Raw genomic sequence first — 19311 nt, 5'->3', positions numbered from 1 at the left:
GAGCTTTTGGTCAAAAGTAGTTTAAGAAACTTTTTTTAACGGAAACTGAGTCCAAGGTTTAGGCTTGTATCAGTGACTGGGATGTGAGGGATTACAAAATTGAAATATGAAACTAGCAAACATTTTCCAGAAATGGATTCTGAAGCCAATAAAGAAACTGGGCAGTAGCAAAGAGAAAAAGGTTTGGCAAATCTAAAAATATGATGAACAGGTGATGAAAAAACTCAACAAGGACAGGTGTAACACTTTCGTGAGACCAGATGTGTCCAAATAACAAAGTTAAATGGAAGTGCAACGATTCAAATTGGAATCTTTGGAAAAAAAAAAAAAAGGATAAAGCAAGTTATTGCAGATCCACAAAGTTGATGAGCTAAAGAACAACACTTTAGAATACCCATATTAAAACCCAAAAAGCTCTTGAGAGTTTTGTAGAACATAATACATTTTGATATTCCTTTTAAGAATTTTAATTAAATGTTAATTCAACCATAATCTAAACCAAACTTGTATCCGAATGTTGGTAAAATATATAAAATCATTTATATGTAAAACAAAAAGAAGAAACAATTACTTTGTTTCTATTATAATACAGTTCTTCCTTTTTCTTATTTTATTTATTTAATGACTGATGTGTGATCCATAGAGTGCAAGCTGAATTTAATATATGATCTAAAAACGTAACTTTTTTTATGTGTGTTAACATTTATTCTTCTTTGACATCCTGGATCTTTTGGAAAACCCAGCAACAATGAACCAACTTTTTCTTATTTTGAATTTCGAAGCAGTCACCCCGTGAAAGCATCTGATAGCAGAGCCGAGAGGAAAAGTAGATTATTTGCTGCATCAAAGCAAAAGCGAACCCAAAGGCCAAGCCAGCAAAACACAACCTTGAAATTACCAGGTAGCTCTTCTAGGCACTCTTCTGAGTGCACATTGAGGCAGAAGATGTTGGGATCTCACTCACTTTTATAAATTAAAAACACTTTGACATCTAACAATATCTGTAGGAGAGACAGAGCTTAGTCATTCATTTTGTAAAAAGTTGGAGTAACTGGCTCTAATCTGTTTGCTCAGTAGTCGGACAGAACAAGTTAAAAAAAAACAATAAAAAAAAAATGTTTGTTTTGATGATGTCATCCTCTTGAGTAAGGCCTTTTTAAAATCTACAGTCACAGATGTTCCCTCCACAGTAATTCAGTTACAGTTCATAATTATCAAAATTATAGCACATTTTTCAACTGAATATTTCATAAATTGCATCCTTTCATATTTCATATACTGATAGAAAAAGACTCCCCTCTGCCCCTTTGGGAGGAATCTGGAAGAACACCACGCATATTCATTGTTATCCACTTTTGTAATTAGTCTAGATGCAAATAGTATGTACCAATCATAATGTACCTAAACCCACTAAGAAGCCTTAGTATTAGCCTGCCAATAATATGCAACAGCTTTTAAGCTAGTTTCTATTCTGCAAAGGATATCGTCTTCACGCAGTTATGGGAACAAGTCTTGGTGGACATTTCCGTCTTCCCTTGAAGCTCTTTCAGTTCTACATTATCAAGCCTTTTCTTTCCACAACAGGAGAATAAACATCAAAAAAAAAAAAGTAAAACATCTTCTTTCTTTCATTACTCCCCAAGAATTTTTGGGTATTTGGATGTCACTGAATTGTTTGATGACTTGTTGTGCAAGTCATCTACTTCTCCTCTCCTCTATTTTTTGATTATTTATCATTTAGTTCTCCATGCCTCTGTTTGGTGCAATGCAATTCAAGTGTTGTCCCTCTTTTCCACTCAACCCCGGGGGAGCGGGAGTGATTCCAGATTCCAGTTGGCTCGTCTGTGCTCCTGCTCCTCTTCTTGGCCTTGGACCTCGCCTCTGGCTTGTCTGCGCTCCTGTACCTGAACGTGGACCTTGCCTCTAGGACGCATTGCACCCCCAGCCATCCCCCAACTCAAGATAAGGTAAGATAAATCTTTATTGTCATTGCACAGTGATACTTCATTCAAAGTACAATGAAATAAGGATATTGTCCCACATCAGTGCATTTAGAGAGAAAAAAATAATCTAGTTTTAAAAAATCCCTCTAAAAATAAAAAAAGGTACAAATGATCTGGTGTTAATGTTTTGCGTTAATTAAGGTTATTGCCTGGTTGTAAAAACTGTCCTTTAGTCTGTTTGTCCATGCTCTCAGCACTCTGAATCAACTGCCAGAGGGCAGCCTCTCAAACACCTGGTGTCCTGGGTGTGTGCAGTCAATCAAGATGCTTCATTCCCTCTTTAGACAGCGGGTGTTGTAGAGGTCCTTCAGGGAGGGAAGGGGATTACCAATGATTTCTTGGGCAGTGTTAATGACCGTCTACAGTGCCTTTTTGTGTGCTGTGGTGGAGCTGAAGAACCATACAGAGATGCCATTTGTCAGCACACTTTCAATTGAGCAGCGGTAGAAGATTGTCAGCAGCTCCCTCTCCAAATGGGTCTTCCTGAGAATCCTCAGAAAGTGGAGATGCTGTTGGGCCTTCTTCAGAGCCTCTGAGGTGTTGGAGCTCCACTGGAGGTCTGCATCTATGTGCACTCTTAGGAACTTGCAGCTGAGCACCCTCTCCACACACTCCCCATTGATGAAGATGGGCTGAAGTTTGGACTTCTTCCTCCTGAAATCAATAATTAGTTCTTTGGTCTTGGAGATGTTGAGGACCAAGTAGTTGACTGCACACCACCCCACCAGCTTGTGGACCTAGTCCCTGTATGCTGTCTCCACCGGAGATGAGCCCCAACATGGTGGTGTCATCTGCGAACCTTATGACAGTGCTGTCTGGGTGGATGCTGACACAGTCATATGTATACAGGGTGTACAGAAGGGGGCTGAGAACACAGCCTTGTGATGAGCCAATGTTGATGCCGAGAGCTGTTGAGAGACTCTGACTCTCTGGACAGAGAAAGTTTCTAATCCAACAGCAGATGTTTTAGAGAAGTCCCATATCCAGCAACTTATTTGTCAGTCTGTCTGGTAGTAGTGTCTTGAAAGCAGAGCTAAAGTAAATGAAGAGCAGCCTAGCGTAGTTCCCCTGGTGTTCCAGGTGGGAGATGATGGTGTGTAGTGCTCTGACAATGGCATTTTCTGTCGATCTGTTAGCTCTGTATGCAAACTGAAATGGCTCAAATGCCGGAGGGAGGCAAGACATGATGCGATATTTCTCAAAGCTCTTAATGATAACAGGAGTCAGAGTTACTAGTCCGTAATCATCGAGGCTGCTGATTAAATGAAGCCCAATTCAGCGCCTAATGTCTTGCGCATCAAAACCGCAAATCAAAACCCCAAATCCGCGAATCAAAATGCATAAATTGAGAACCAAAACCCACAATTAGCAACCAAAAGATATAACCCAAGCACAATAATTCTTCTCAGCTGCCGATTTGTTTTTTCACCATTCTGAAATCGTCGTTTTGAGATGCGCTTTTATTCTGAGATTGTCTTTTTAAGTTGCGCTTTTATTTTTTGAGTTGCAGTTTAATCCTTTGTGATTTTGATTCTAAAACCTGTCGACACGTAAAATCAGTGACACGTCAGTCAAGGGGAGGAGAGGCGGGACATCCCCGACATCCATTAGCTCATTGGCTACCGAATAACTCTGAGTCTTGCGTCAATATACCAGTTTATAAGGTGAGTTTTTCATGTTTTTCACATCTTTTAACATATTAAACGCACAAACGTGTACTTTATGTAACCGGAGGAAGCCAGCACAGTCAGATGACCTCCACCAGTTGCTGCTAGTGAAAAAAGATGTTAGAAAGTATGATGTTGCATGAAAACTATTGCTATTCATTGTAAACAATGTTTTCCCGTGTTAGCCATGCTAGCTAGCTCAACTCTAGCGGGTTTTTGGCTCATTTCAGGACTTTTACGGATTAAACAAAGTTGATTTTTTACGACAGTGTCAGAATCGGTCATGTCAAACTTTGGAATAATTGACCGCGAATTTTCACTTCGATTAATCAAATATTTTTTTTAAGAAGTACATCAATGTATAACCTATAAGGTTTCTAAAAGGGATGTCCCACCTCTTGTCCCCTTGACTGACGTGTCGCTGATTTTACGTGTCGACAGATTTTAGAATCAAGAAAGAAAAAAAAGTGCAACTCAAAAAATAAAAGCGCAACTCAAAACGACGATTTCAGAATGATGAAAAAAAAAATTGGCAGCTGAGAAATATGATTATGCTTTGGGTTATATCTTTTGGTTGCAAATTGTGGGTTTTGGTTCTCAATTTATGCATTTTGATTTGGGGTTTTGATTCGCGGTTTTATGGTTTTGATGCGCAATACATTAGGCGCTGAATTGACACCATACCCATCTGCTACACTATTTAAACATGTAGTTGTAGAGTTAGATAAGCTAATTCTTCTCTAAGAGTTGTGGTACATCGCCTATCCGTCCAGGTGAGGACGGCAGGCACCTTTTTTTTCTGGAATTTGTTTTTTTTTAAGGAGTTTCTCTTTACCAAGAGGGAGGGTCTAAAGGCAGGGATGCCCAGTTTAGCTTAGTCTGTTTAGTTTAGTTAGCAATTACCTATTCTATTTTATGACTGATTTAATGACCTTATACAATTACTGGTATGAAGCCTATTGAGACAACTATTGTTGGAACATTGGGCTATATAAATAAAATTTAATGAGAAATACTCATGACCTTCACTAGCTATACTACATTGCTAAAACTGCATGATATTTGACGATTTGTACTGGCCTCCTCAACATTCATCTTCCTTAAGCTTCGGTCCTGGCAACACACGGTCCGGCGGCTACTTTCAGAGAAAAGTCCATGTAAATGCGCATAAATGCACGTTTCGGGCTTCCACATTCAAAACTCTTGAGTTCAAGAGTAGCTATGGATATTTAAAGGACTGTTTTGGAGCTGTAAATACTAAATGCGTGGTCAATGAATGCTTATCAAAAATTAAACCAGGTCAAACTTTGACTAAACCCAGATTTGGTAGCGACATACGGATAACATCCCTTTTTAATTCACCTAAGAGCCAACCGTTTGAAAATTGATCATGGAGAAGAAATTAATAATTGCAGTGTGTGCTAAGGTGGAATTAAATGACACCAATTCTTCCATATATATTGGAAGCTGTGAAAAAAAAAAAAAACTTTGGATCAAGAACTGCAAGATTTCCACCTCCCTTCTTGTCCAGTGTGAATAAGCGATTAAGCGTGATTAGCCCATTCTTGAACGCGTGTAATATGCCCGGTGTGTCCGTAGTTTCAGATGTTTATTCAATCGCATAATACTGCCTAAGTTACAGGAATTTAACCAGGGTGTTGAGTCATTAAAACGGTATGGGAACTTCATATTTAGAGCTGTAAGATAAGAAAAAGTTGGACCAATCCTTAGTACTCGATCAGTCCAAAGTTAAAAGTTGTGTACAACCTTAAGTAGAGCATAACTGTTGCGATGAGCTGTACAGAACCATACAATTCTATTGTATGGTTCCATCCAATTCTAACCATTCTAACCAGCTCCTGTGAAGATATTCAGCTATAAAAAGACTAAAATAAAATACAGATGTACAATGAATCCAAATGGAGTTCATCCTCCCTGAGTATAACACAGGTTTCTAAGTCCTCGTTTAAAAACTCATTATTGAAATGCAGGAGAGTGTGTGCCCCTACATACTGACATATGCCTTTACATTACAAAGCAAACACACATCTGCAGGATCAGCAAACATCAATATCTTGTGGATTTTGTATGCGAGATTGTTGCATTCCAACGTTTTGATGTGAAGTTAATCATATGGGACACTGCATCCCGGGGCTTTAAAATGTGGCAACAGGAAGATTAAACATGGCATGTTTATGGCATGTGATCTTACGTTTTGCATGTGCGCTCCTTTGAATGCGTGGGTTCATTTTCGTGGCACAATAAACTATTTGTGTATATGTGTGTGTGAGGCAGAGAAGCTGTAGTACTTCCTTACCTGTAGTCCATGCTCTCATGTTGCCACTTCTCTTTCTCCTATCACTCTTTCTCCCTCCATCAGCTCTTTTCTTCCTCCCTCCCTCTCTGCCTTGTTTGCCAGGCCAGCCGGTGTTGTCGAAGCACTGTTGAGTCAGTGTGTTTGTGTGTGTTTGAATGCGTGTGCTGTTGACTGAGCATAGAGATTTAATTGACACCCACAGAGAGAATTATACAAGCTTCCAAATGCTCAGTCTCTCTTGTTGAGCTTAATATTTTTTCTGCATTCATGTACAGTGTAGACCCCCACACACAAACACATAGTGACTCAGTCCACATGTGGACATGTTGTCCAATTAAAGGGGGGTCTATGTTCAGAGTTATACTTAAATTTAAATGGGGCAAACCTCTATTTCTCAATCCCATCTTCACTTTTTTATTCTGTTTTCTCGTGTTGCTTTGGATTCTCTCATCATCTTTTGAAGACCTTTTCTTTGTATTCTTTTTTTTCCACCAATATGCATGGGACAACAATGGACCCGTACACCCAGTTGGCTGGTTCCTACTAACGTCTGCATTCACAAGACCACATTTTGCTCCTCATAGCCGTTGTCATATTCCAATGAGTGGAAGGAGAAATTGTTTGCAGATCAGTGAAAAGACCAACCATGTTGCATGAACACACTGTCACAACTGTCTTGTAAGGACCCACTCTGGTATAAATAGTATTTTTGGTGTTTTGAACGTATTCTTATGACATTTTTCTGATGATGGAGGACATATATAATGACAAAAGGTCAAAATTACTTTTCTGAATATTTATTTTTTCAAATCATTCAAAATCAAATCATGTATGAAAAAGCTTGTTGCTGTGACATAGAAGCTACACTACTTGTGGCCAGCTCGGCTGGCCACAAGTTCCCTGCTTTGCTCCCTTCTGATAGATCCACTTGGAGACAACTAGATCCATGTACGTCTTTGTTTTCCTTTTCTGAGCTGGCATCTGGCTCATAAAGCTAGCTAAAGAGCACGAAAACAGATGGATGATGGGAAATGGGGGTAGGCTAACTCCACGTCCTAACTTGGAGGCAATTTTCTAATGACCGACTGTTGCTCTGAAGAAACTGTGTCCTAAAAAACGATTTATTTTGAATTTTGGCTAAAAACAGCATATTTTTAATTATGTGTGAGACTTTAACTGGACCATGGTGACGGGTCCCTGTCAAAGCAAAATAGCAAGATTATATCTCTAATACAATAGTGGGATATTTTATTGGGAAATCAGTAATGAAAAACTACTTCATTAGTTAATTACCCAAACACTTACAAAAGCAATAATAAATAATGGTTGTTTAAAAAAAATGAAAGGTGTTATCTGAAAGTGAAAGGTTTCTTTGTAAATTTATAAATACATGCCAAAGAAAGGTGAAGGACAGAGCAGAGTAGAAAAAAAATTATTTCTAAATAAGCTTGAACCCTTTTTTTAGAAAATATTTCACATATAAAACATATTTCAGACAAAAGATGAGGGCATCTTGGCTTTTAAATACAATTTTCTTTTGTGAGTAGTTCTGAATGATAAATTGATGAGAAACCTTTTTTTTTGTCCTTACAACCAGACTTTTTGCACCAGTATACTGTATATCCCCTTTTTTATTTTATTTAAATAAATAATACAATTGTTAAACAGCCAGAGGTCAAACTCTTGTTTTGTGCCATTTAACAAACACTTTTTATGCAAAGGAATTCATAGATTTCTTTACAGCTGCTGTCAATGTTTGCTTAGAGGTTTAGCAAAAAAGGCAAAGTAAAGATGCAGCCAGGAGTTTGTATTCTTTTTCAGACTGCTGCCATGCCCTGGACCCAAATGTGCTGCTCCAGGTACAATGTCTTGCAAAGGTATTCGGCCTCCTTCAACTTTTCAACTTTTTGCCACATTTCAGGCTGCAAAACACAAAACTGAAATATTGGGCACTGTCAAAAATATTGCTAACTACCAAATGAATTTACCTGCATGGAACAGATAATTTGATAAGGCCTGTATTTTTCTGTCTTGGTCTTCACACCCCTCTGCCCTACATTTATCAATAGTTTCCCTGTTCCAACACACCTGACTGGGAAGACAATCGTTATCAGACGGTTGAGAAGCTGTGGAGCTGGAAGACAGTGAATAAGCAAAAGACGCAAGGAAAGTGAAGTCAGAGAAGCAGAATCAAGACTTAATCTGCAGTAAACCCTTGTTTTCTACCCTTTTTTGTTTCAGTTAAAACACAATTCAACAAATTTGAATCTTTTAAAGAATTCCAATACATTTTTTTTCTAATACTGATACTTTAAGATCTATTGCAACATTAAATCAACTTAAACAATTGTCATAGGTATTCTGATCAGATTTAAAGAAATGCCCCATAACTGATTTTTTAAATTTAAAATGAAGACTTTTGTGTCTTTTTATGTAAATAGCTCACATTGTGACAGGACAAAAATCCAATGGGATTAAAATTCCAAGAAACAAAATAAACAAAATTAACATTCTTCTCACCTTTTCTTAATTAACATTGGTGTAAGGAAATCTGAAATGAAAACGTTGTTTGGTAAAAAATAAAAAATAAATATAGATTTATTCTTGACCTTTATCTCTGCCTTCAACTGTAATCAATCAAGGTCGCAGATTGGACTCTGACTTTTCTTTTCTGATCTTTTTTGTCATTTCTCCTACTACCTACCTTGTTGATTTATGTCAAAATTAGTTAGAACTTAAAAAAAAACAGGACTATGATATATGACTGAGGCTTTTTTAAAAGATCAGGCTAAAAGTCTGTAATTGTTTATGAACCTAACTGCAATCAATCACTCAGTTCATGTAGAACAAAGTCAAACGTCTTCAGTTGAGGAAACAATAGAGGTCTGTAGATCCTTGAGCTTTTTTGTGGAGGAGAGTCTCAAGATTTTTCTGAAGTGTCTGACAAAGGATCTGAACTTAGACTGACTCAGTACAGAATTTTTCCAGTGTAGATACGTTAAAGGGAAAAAATTTGAGAAATGCATTAATATTTAGATTACAAGATGTTTTTTTTTCTTATTATAGGTGGAATAAAATGCCACTACAGCTCATGGAATTTGTCTTTATAATATTTCTTAAAATATATTAAATTAGGACTATTGCTCTGGTAATTGGAAATGTTTTAACATAAGTCTGTCTTGTTTAGAGTTTTATTTCTTCAAACATTTTCTATATTAATACACCTTCCCCAAAAACAAATCCTATTTTACGACGGAGTATTAGGGCCACCAAAAAAAAAAAAATTTAGAGCCACCAAATAAAAAAAAAAAGTAAAATTACGAGATTTTTTCTCGTAAATTTAGGAGAAAAAAACTCGTAATTTTAGGAGATTACAGTGGAAGTGAGCATGCAGAGCAGTAGGTGAACGCCGTGCAGACTGCAGCCGCCGAGAAGACCGACTAAACTTTGTTGAACAGGTGAGCTGAATGTTTATTGATAACGTTCCAAATGTCTGGAAGGTCATTTGTTTGATTTGCGATTCATTAAAGTTTTATTTATTGATGGTTGGTTTGCAGGATCACTGCAGCCCGATGAAGCCGTCGTCGGTGTCCCTGCAGCTGTTCGCTTGAATCCTTTCTTCCTCCACCAAAGACAAGACTCTACGTCTGTGTGACGCTCCCGTCACACAAAAGGAGGAGCACTTTTTTTGGCATTTTCAACGTTCCAAAGCTAATATAAAACACTATTTTCATTCCTCTTTATTGTTTTATGCTGAAACGGGACATTTCATCTGCAGGAGGGGGGCATTTGTAACACTGTTTACTTCCGCATTGGTGTTGGGATGACAGGTTCATGACGTAATGAGACAAATGAACTTCAGGATATGTGAATGAAAAGGAGAATAAAGGCTGCAGCGATTGTCTACACCCAAACGTGTCTCTGAGCTCCTTATTTTACATATTAAACTCCGCTTTACTGACACTGAACCCCGGAAAGACTGCTACACGGAAAATAATCTGATTTTGAGTCGCCAAAAGGTTCAGAATCTCTTTGTTTTAAACCTATAATAATCCGGAAATAAAGCTTCACAAAAGGCTCCACATACTTCATCTTCAAGCTAGGTTCCGATAAACGGACAACTTCGGTGTTTTTTTCTTTAATCTACGACTTTTTTCTCGTAAATTTATGAGATTTTAAGTCGTAAATTTATGAGATAAAAAATCGTAAATTTACGAGTTTTTATCTCCTAAATTTACGAGATAAAATCTCGTAATTTTACTTTTTTTTTTTGGTGGCTCTAATTTTTTTTTTTTTTTGGTGGCACTAATACTCCGTCGTACTATTTAAAGCAACAGTTCGACTATCTTTATTTCCAGAGCATACACCATCTTAAAATTGGATTAGAGTTGTATATTAAATATTAAATTTGTATTAAAATTATATGAATTATATGATTCAAATAAAAATTATATGAATCAAATAAAAATTTTAGTTTCCCTTTTTCAAGCTTAAATGTTTTTTGAAACACGACCACTCACCATCACAAATAAAGCTTCTGCTTACAAATATCATCTGACAAAAAGATATTTCTTTAGATATATTACTTAAAACTAAGATGTCATTGTGATCAAATTACTTCACAAGATGTTAACGGTTTATTTTCATAACAAGTTGTAGGAGTAGTAGGAAAGGAAATTGGTTTCTAAACCTGAAACTAAATTTAAAAAACACTTTGTGAGTTCTGGTGTTTTTGCAGTGTAAACTGGAGGATTCTGAAAAGATAAACAGCATGTTTTCTATAAATGCATATTATCTACAGCGACCGCTATCCTTATTTTTCTGCAGGTTTCCCTTGATTTGCCATAACAGCTTTGACCTGGTGCAGCACGAGCCCTCGACGGCCTGATCTGTCTGTTTCTGGGACATTTGCAGCAGGTCCTTTTGATTTCTGTGTGATAAAATCTGGAATGTCAGGGAATCCTATTTGTTCAAAGGGTTCCTGCACATGCTTTATCAGATTACACTCTGAAGGGCTTCAACCCAGTCAAACCGATGGGTCCTTCCTGAGGGCTCTCAGCGTCGTAGAGGGCGACGACGTTCCTTTTGGGGTAACAGATTCCCCTTATGTACTCAAACTATCAGAAATGCTTACATTGCAGTTCGTGATCACTTTGCTCCTCTACGTTAAATGTGTTAAATATGAAATGCTTTTAAACACAGCTGTCTCTCTGTTTGTGTGTCATGCACACAGCAAAAGCTCAATTAAAATGACTGCAGTGCCTCCAGTCCTGACAGTTTGCTATAATCACACACTTGGTCATGCATGACCAACCGTCACAGCAGGTGTTGACTCAGTTTGCTGTCTGCAAATGAGACGAACACAGAAACAAATGATACATGTGCCAAATACCCCAAAAATGAATCGAAGTCATTTGATAACAGAAGCAGCAGCTAACTTTGGCATTAACGGGAACTCACTAATAAGGTAACAAAACAAACAAAAAATCACCATTCTGTTGTTAAAAAAGAATAACAATCCTGAAAATTGTATTTATTTGATGCTTTTTGAGAAAGGTGGAATAAGAGATGTATAATAGGTTTATGAACCTCCATTCCCTCAGTGGATTTTACCAATAACGTTTGTTGTTTACATGAAACCAATAAATATCCCAATTATTGTATTTTTCATTCAAAATTTGAATGTGAGGGTTTGAAACGGTTGGTTGAAAACAAACATTAAAAAGGTTATGACATAATTGTGATAACCCCTAGGAATAATTACTTAGATCTTTGAGTGGAGCTCCACCTGCTTTTTAAACCATTTTCACATAGTTTTCACATTGTCTTTGCTTTTTTTGAGGATTCATACATTTTCATTTCGTCTCTACACGTGTTACCCTTGTGCTATCCTAGGCACTTTAACATTGGGAGTTGGGTCATGTAGACCCACTAGACAGTGCTCTGAACCTTTTTTTTTCAATGATTTGTGATCTTCACTGGTGTCCATGGATTACATGAAATCTTTCCACCTTTATCCACCTTTGTCATGGTAGGGAGAACACAGCAATGTAAGGGTGGGGTCACCTAAGATAGCACAAGGGTTAATATTCATTATAAAACATTTAAAAAACTGCTTGATCTCAATATTTTGGATTTTTGCAGTAAAAAATGACAAAATGTATCTCTTGGAATTATGTATTTTGGAAAAATTCCCAAATTTCACTGTGGAATTATTGCATTAAATAATCTAAAAATGTATCTGTAAAAAGAGACTCCAAATATTGATATCAACTGTTGCCACAAAAAAAAAAAAAAAAAAATCTTTTAAAGATAAATTACTTAAACAAATGGTAAAGTAGGGGAAAAAAAAAACTCAAGAAGGCCTGAACTATTAAAAGATAAGATGGCTGGATGGAATTGGCAACATGGCAAAAAGAAAGTCACTGTTGTTGACTGTAAATGAGAAAGTTCCCAAAGTCCTGAAACATCAGTTTGTTCAATAGAATAAAAATAAATAAAACAGCTTTTATTACTGATTCAATTTAGGATAATAGATGACACTCATTGACAAATTAAAAAAAAAAAAAAAAAAAGATTTCCTTTCATCATTTTTTTTAACAATCTGAATGATCTAGGTGAATTTCGCAAACATGATTTTTTTTTGCCTAAAAGTTAAAAGTGCTCGTCATTTTTCAAACCAAAAGTCTGGGAGAAAGCACATTGCTATAACACTGCAGAGGCAAAAACAGCAGTGCTGATAGCTTTTGCCAAGATGCAGTTAATCTTTCTGGCACTGCTTCAACCTGGCGAGCATTTCTATGCTAATGTACGAACAAAAGCAAGTTTATAAATCTTTGAAGACAAACAAATAACAGCAAAGCAATGCAGGTACATACTGGTCCTTTAACAGTCTTAGTTTCAATGGCGGAGTCCTCAAAAACCTTTGATTTTTATCTTGATCCGGAAAAAAAGTTACATAAAGATTAGAAAGAAACGTAAAAATCATGTATTTTGAAAGGTTACTTTTCCACTCTAAAAAAACTTAATTTTATTTATTTATTTGACTAAACTAACTTAACTTAATTCCCCAGTTTGGTATTTTTGTAAGTTTACTGGTTTTGTGCTGCTTCTGAAAGGTTCATGAGTTGTTTCTCGAGTCATTGGATGAAAAGTAAAGCTGGAAGAAAAGCCCAACACACAATACATTTTAGTAAAAATACTACTACAGCAAACTCCTGTATCATTTAAAGATAAGAAAATACAGTCATGGGACATGATATAGAAGAAAAAAAAGAATGAGTCCTTGCCATGTGTTACTGGGATGATGAGCTATTAGAAATCCAATTGGTGTCACTTTAAAAATTAAATCGCACCAAATCCCTACCAAAGCCGAATCCAAATAAACACTGGTAGTGGCAACGTGGGGTGCCAGCAGTCTCCAAGCTGATTTCAGCAGAGGCCACATTGTTTCCAAAGCTGGACGGCTGCACGTCCTTGAGGGGCCAATTCATTAGTTAGCTGGAAAGCCCAATCAATCACAATGCAGCTGGCAAGACTATGAATCATAATTCAGCTCAGGTACAGCAGAAAGAGAAGAGAGGGAAACGGGACGACGGATGGACATTGAGATGGGGAAACAAGGCAGACTGGCAGCCGGGGGAAGGAGGGAAGAAGGATGACTGCGGATCCGACTGAAGACCGTTTAGGGGACGGATCTCCGAGGCTGTGTGCTGTAGCAGTGATTAAAGATCAGCAGTGACACAAAGATGGTGTAAGACATTTGGCTGCTTTTGGGTCATGATTAAGAAGAAAAAGACTTTCAAAAAAAATGCTGCAGTAAAATGTTAACAAGCCATTAAATACACATCATTTTTTATCTAATTTGATTTTTAGAGACTTAGCTTATATCAAATAGCATAAGTTATTGATTAGTCTTAGCAATAGAAAAAGCCAAGTGTCTAATGTCTTCCCCTGAGATGACCACAAATGACCCAGAAAACTCCTCATGGTCCCAAAGATTCAAGTCCCCTCCACTCGTCTGTGATTGTTCTTGTTTCATCGATCGCTCACAGGTCAATATAATAAAGCAGACACAGGTGTGTCTTTGCACCACAAGGAAGCGGCAGAATGTTAACTAGAACTATTTAATCTCATGCACAAGCACAGAAGCAGTTGTTCATCGAAAACAACAGTGCTTACCAAATTTGTTAAGACAGCTCTTATGCAGCTGTTTTAAACTGTAAACTTTTATTTGTGAGCAGCAGAAAGAAAGAATGACAGAGCGCGGGGTTATGATGACAGCAACACAAAACTGTACCAACCAGGAGCGAACTAATAGAAGACCTGATCCCAACTGACTGAAAATCATAAACTAAAATATACTAAAGACTAATTAACTAATAAACAGAAACAGCTGAAAATAAAACCAAACAGAACAGAACCTGAGCATGGTGCACGGCTTCATCAAACCCATAGAACTAAACTAAATTAGCATAATTTATTGTTTATAATAACCAAAACATGATACCAACCAAGATACCAACCAACCAGGATACAGTGTTCCCTCATTTACTGCGGGGGATAAACCGCATTAGGTGAAATACGTAAAGTGGGATTACAGATGGTCGTAAAACTCTTCACTGCCCCCTTTTTTATACTTTTCTCAGACAGACATGAACATTTTCACATTTTTCTCTCTTTTTTAAAAACTCTCAAAGTTTACATCTTCATAGAAAAATAAGTCCAGTAATAAAATGAAACCAAAGATCTGATCATGATCAAAGAGTTTTGTACATGTAGCAAACTACACGCATTAGGCACGGCACAGAGGAGAGAGATTGACTGACAAAGTCATCAGCCAATCAGAACGGAATAAACATGGCACTGTTAAAGTAAAAGAAAAAAAATAAGAAAGCAATCAAACTTGCACACAGCAAGACTGCAAATGGTGAACCGCAATATAGCGAGGAAACACTGTAATCCAATGAAATTGATTTAAACTGAATTATGGACTCAAATGTGCTCTTTTACAGATGAATGAGTGACACATGATTTTATTTATTTTTAATAAAAAAAAACAAGTTTGCTTAAAATCCCCAAAACAATGGAACAATATTATAACTTAGGCCAACAGCAGCTCCATTATCCTGCACCGTCTTTTGCAATGCAGAAATATTCAATCAATGCAGGAGTCCACTCAGCTGTTGTCAAGAAAAGGACAGTTCAGTTGATCACAGGGACAAAGACAGACAATCAGAGATTTGTGCGTCATTCCTCTTTCTTTGATGCTCCATCCATAAAAAAAAAAAAAAAAAAAATACCACAACACTATAACAAAGTTTTCCATGAAAGGTTGATGACAAATCCAAGTAGACAAGATGAAAGAATGCAAAAACTGTCCAGTCTCTCATTTTTGGGGATAGACTGTTTGGTTTTGTTGCTCTGTTTGGACAGCGTTGGACATTTAAATTTGCCCTAAACAGTTTTATTAGATTCAGGAAAAGGTTTCCGTCAATTCCTTACTTGTATCACTAATCTGTGATACCAGGGGCTCAAACACATTGTATGAAACTGATAAAATGGCCCTGGATTGTTAAAACACGACTTACCAAGGGATGGTGTTTGATTTAAAATACATTGATACAATCCCCTTTAAGGAAAAAAAGCCCCACCTGTTAAAAAAAAACAAAAAAAAAGCATAACGCAAGGCCATGCTTTTTAACGGTAAATATCTCCCCTTTCTTAAAATATATATATATATATATATATATATATATATATAAAACTCATCATGCTCTTACACTCAATTCTTTTTATTAAGAAATTCAATGAAAATAATGAAAGAATGTAATTTGGATTCTGAAAAGCGAACTATAATTGCCTTATTATAGTGGCCAGAGAGGTTAATAAGTTTCCTCGAGCAACACTAAAAATTTCTAGAGCAGAGCACTCTTCTAAAATGTGTCGCTACATTAAATGGAAGCAGAAAATCCTGCAAAAATTCAAAATGATTATAAATAAATTTGGCTTATGTTAAAAACCCTTCAGAACAATGATAGAAAGCTGCACTCAGATTATCCAACCCATAATGAAACTTGATGGTTTTGCTTTCTGGGGCTGTGGCATTGCTCACTATCAGGTGGCGAGATTCTTTTCTCTGGAATAGGCACCTTTAAATGTTGTTTCGATAACAGGCAAGCAACTTAAAACAGCAGTTGTAGAAGGTTTTGTCTGTTTAATGAGACAGCTGCTGTAAAGGAAAAGCATTGTTATTTTTTTCTCCCTTTAGGTGAATCCAATGAGTCATTTTTAGTAATCAGCGAAATGCCATCCTTCTCAAATGGCTGCCTGACTGTGACAGATGCCAACACTTCTCAGGTACCAGTACACTGGCATTCATCCGACATGAACCAACACAACAACTGTGACCCCTCAAAATAATGAGACGTTGAAGTCTAAACAACAGTGTAGAAAAGGGAAAGGAAAAGACTAAAGCTAATTTACTTTACTTACTGATGCCTCTAAATAAAAGAAAAGACAAGCAAAACATTTAGAATTCCTTTCCTCTTTAACACACAATGCTATTGCACTGACAAATCAGACTTTCTTGATTTTTTTTCCATTTAATTTAATTGTTTTTTTTCATAAAAAAAGTTGAGGAAATGTAAAACAAATACAGAAGAACGGGTTCTTTTAATTTCCGAATTAAACGACGAGCAGTGTCCACTAATGATTGAAGTTTGACTGTGTAACAAACCCTTAGCACAAGTAAAATACAATAACAGACTGGTAAACTACACATATGCAGACCGTGCAAATATAGCCAACTCCAGGCCTCAAGGACTGGTGTGTCTGCATGGTTTACAGATATCCAAGCCCAACTGATTACCTGGTTCAGGTGTGTCCTATCAATTAGAACATGCCATAGCAGGGTGTGTTGGAAAACATGCAGGAATGGAGTTGTCCCATTCCAGGCTTCAAGGGCCAGTATCCTAAATGTTTTCCAACCAACCCGTCATTGAAGCTCCTTATGGTAAATGGCCTTCCTCGAAGCCTTCCCCAAAGCACTTTACAGTCACAGAAACATTCACACTCTGCTGCCGAACACTGACACCTTTCACCAGAGGCAAGGTGGGGTTAAGGACACTTCTGAACATGGGGTCGACCACTACACCATGGCCGCATTGGCTAAACACATCTGATCCAGATAAAAAGCAGCAGATATGACAGGATTTCTGGAAAACCAGCAGGAGACCGGCCCTCAAAGCATAGGGTATCGCATTTCTGGGCTGTAGAACTCAAAATACCAGAAAAAAAAATGCAATGCAAACAGTAAATTCCTGTCATCTCTAGCAGTATTCCTGATATCCAGTAAATCATAAACATTAGTTTGCAAGCTTCCTTCAGGTGAAATACAGCAAACAGCATTTGCTGGAGACTATTTCACACTAATCTTTTACATGAGGATGAAATTAAAATAAAGAGTTTATCACTTTCAGAGCAGTTAGATAAATTACCTTAGCAAAATCTCAAAACTGATCTTGTACATCTACTTTCACATCTGCAAATGCATTATTTCCAGAGGTTCTTAAAATCCAATTCTTCACATTTTAATGCAGTTTAAGGAAATTTGCTTTGATCTTATTTGGATGTTTTGAGCCGCTGACAACATCCGTATTTCAAGCAACAGTCAAAATGTTTTACTCTAAATGATGGCTTGGGACAATTACGTCCAATACATTTTGTTATTGAGTTTAAACATGAACTTTTTGCAAAATGAAACATTTTTAGTTGACTTTTCTTTAAAAATCAGGGTTTGGGCAAACTATATGTGTCCCTTTAAACCATTTATTTAATGTGGCCTGCCAAACTGGGAACTCGGATATTGATAGTCCTTGTTATTGTTTTACTAATAAACTGAAATTTTAGGTGATGTGTCTTCCAAGTAGGACAGTCATTTTTCCAAACATTTCACCACCACATAAATGGAGCATTTCTCTAAATTTGCATTTTTCTCTGAGGGACATCAACCCATTTGTGCAATGGGCACTAAAATGACAACAAAAGCCACACATAATAAAACTTCCTAAATGTTCTTTTTTAAAAGATACATTAATTTGTAATTAAAACCGTTATGTGTTTTGGCACAGGTTTTCCAGTATTTCTTTCTCATAACCCTTGTGCTATCCTAGGCACTTTACCATTGGGAGTTGGGTCATCTAGACCCACTAGACAGTGCGCTGAACTTCTTTTCTTCAATGATTTGTGATCTTCACTGGTGTCCATGGATTACATGAAATTCTCTTCACCTCTATCCACCTTTGTCATGGTAGGGAGAACACGTCAATGTAAGGGTGTGGTCATCTAAGATAGCACAAGGGTTAAATGCTGGATTACCGAAACACCAACCGCACCTGTTTCTGGTCCGACCCTTGTGTCAAGTTTGCCAACCCCTGTTTTAAAGCATAACATTTATGTTTGCTAGTTTGTCTGATTATTAGATCCAAGAAGGTCACAATAAGCACGCGATTTTTTAAATCAACATCTCATGTCATATATATATATATATATATATATATATATATATATATATATATACATATACATATTTTTTTTTCTTTTTGTCCACTTGAAGTAGTTTGGCTTGCCTCAAGTATTATAGTATTATTGACTCAAGTGAATCCAGCTAATCAGAAGCTTCAAGGCCAGAGGTGATTGTGGTGATTAAATCCTAAATTTTATCAGCATTTATATTGAAAAACAAGGGCAGTGGTTTGTTTGTCTGGAAATATATTTTCTTTCCTAATGTGATTTAATCACAATCTTCTATTATTTTTTTGTTTTTGTGCATTTCAAGATGCATTTATCTCCTTCGTTCTACCTTTTAATACATTTTCACTCCAGTAAGAAATTTAAGCATCATCAACTCTTCCCAAAACAACATAAACAACCAAAGGCAGTCAGACAGCCTCATCATTGCTCACTGTTTTTTTTCTCCAAAAAAAAGAGGTGAGCAGAAGCATTAAAACAGCAGTGCTTATTCAGATGTAACAGCTTCTAATGTACTCTAAGGCATACAGCGCCCCTTGTGGCCAATTCTGAACACAATGCAGGATGAAACAATATTCGGTTGTAAGCAGTTGTGCATCTTTTCATATCATTTTAAAATAGGCAAAACAAACGCACCGCACAAAAATATACACAGAGCCCAGGCATTCACTATTTTCCAGTTATGCTTTAGACTTGAACTGCTTCTGTTTCATGTCTCTGCATCCAGAGAGGCAGACAGAGGGGAGAATGAGCAACTTATCAGACATTAACCATTTACTGTTACTCAAAGAGT

At 36.9% G+C, this 19311-nt stretch overlaps 1 long non-coding RNA gene across 1 annotated transcript; it reads left to right on the top strand.

Annotated features, from left to right (window-relative positions):
* The first annotated feature begins 1793 nt into the window (after window positions 1-1793).
* On the top strand, window positions 1794-9361 carry LOC144994921 (uncharacterized). The gene is made up of 3 exons (XR_013658621.1): window positions 1794-1967; window positions 7809-7864; window positions 8057-9361. It is a non-coding gene; the product is annotated as an uncharacterized LOC144994921 (long non-coding RNA).
* Window positions 9362-19311: the final 9950 nt, after the last annotated feature.

Source organism: Oryzias latipes, chromosome 10 (genome assembly GCF_053564925.1).
Source record: "Oryzias latipes strain Hd-rR chromosome 10, Olatipes_Hd-rR_3.1".
Classification (NCBI taxonomy): domain Eukaryota; kingdom Metazoa; phylum Chordata; class Actinopteri; order Beloniformes; family Adrianichthyidae; genus Oryzias; species Oryzias latipes.
The sequence above is the reverse complement of the archived record's forward strand: the minus strand, read 5'-3'. Positions and strand labels throughout refer to the sequence as shown.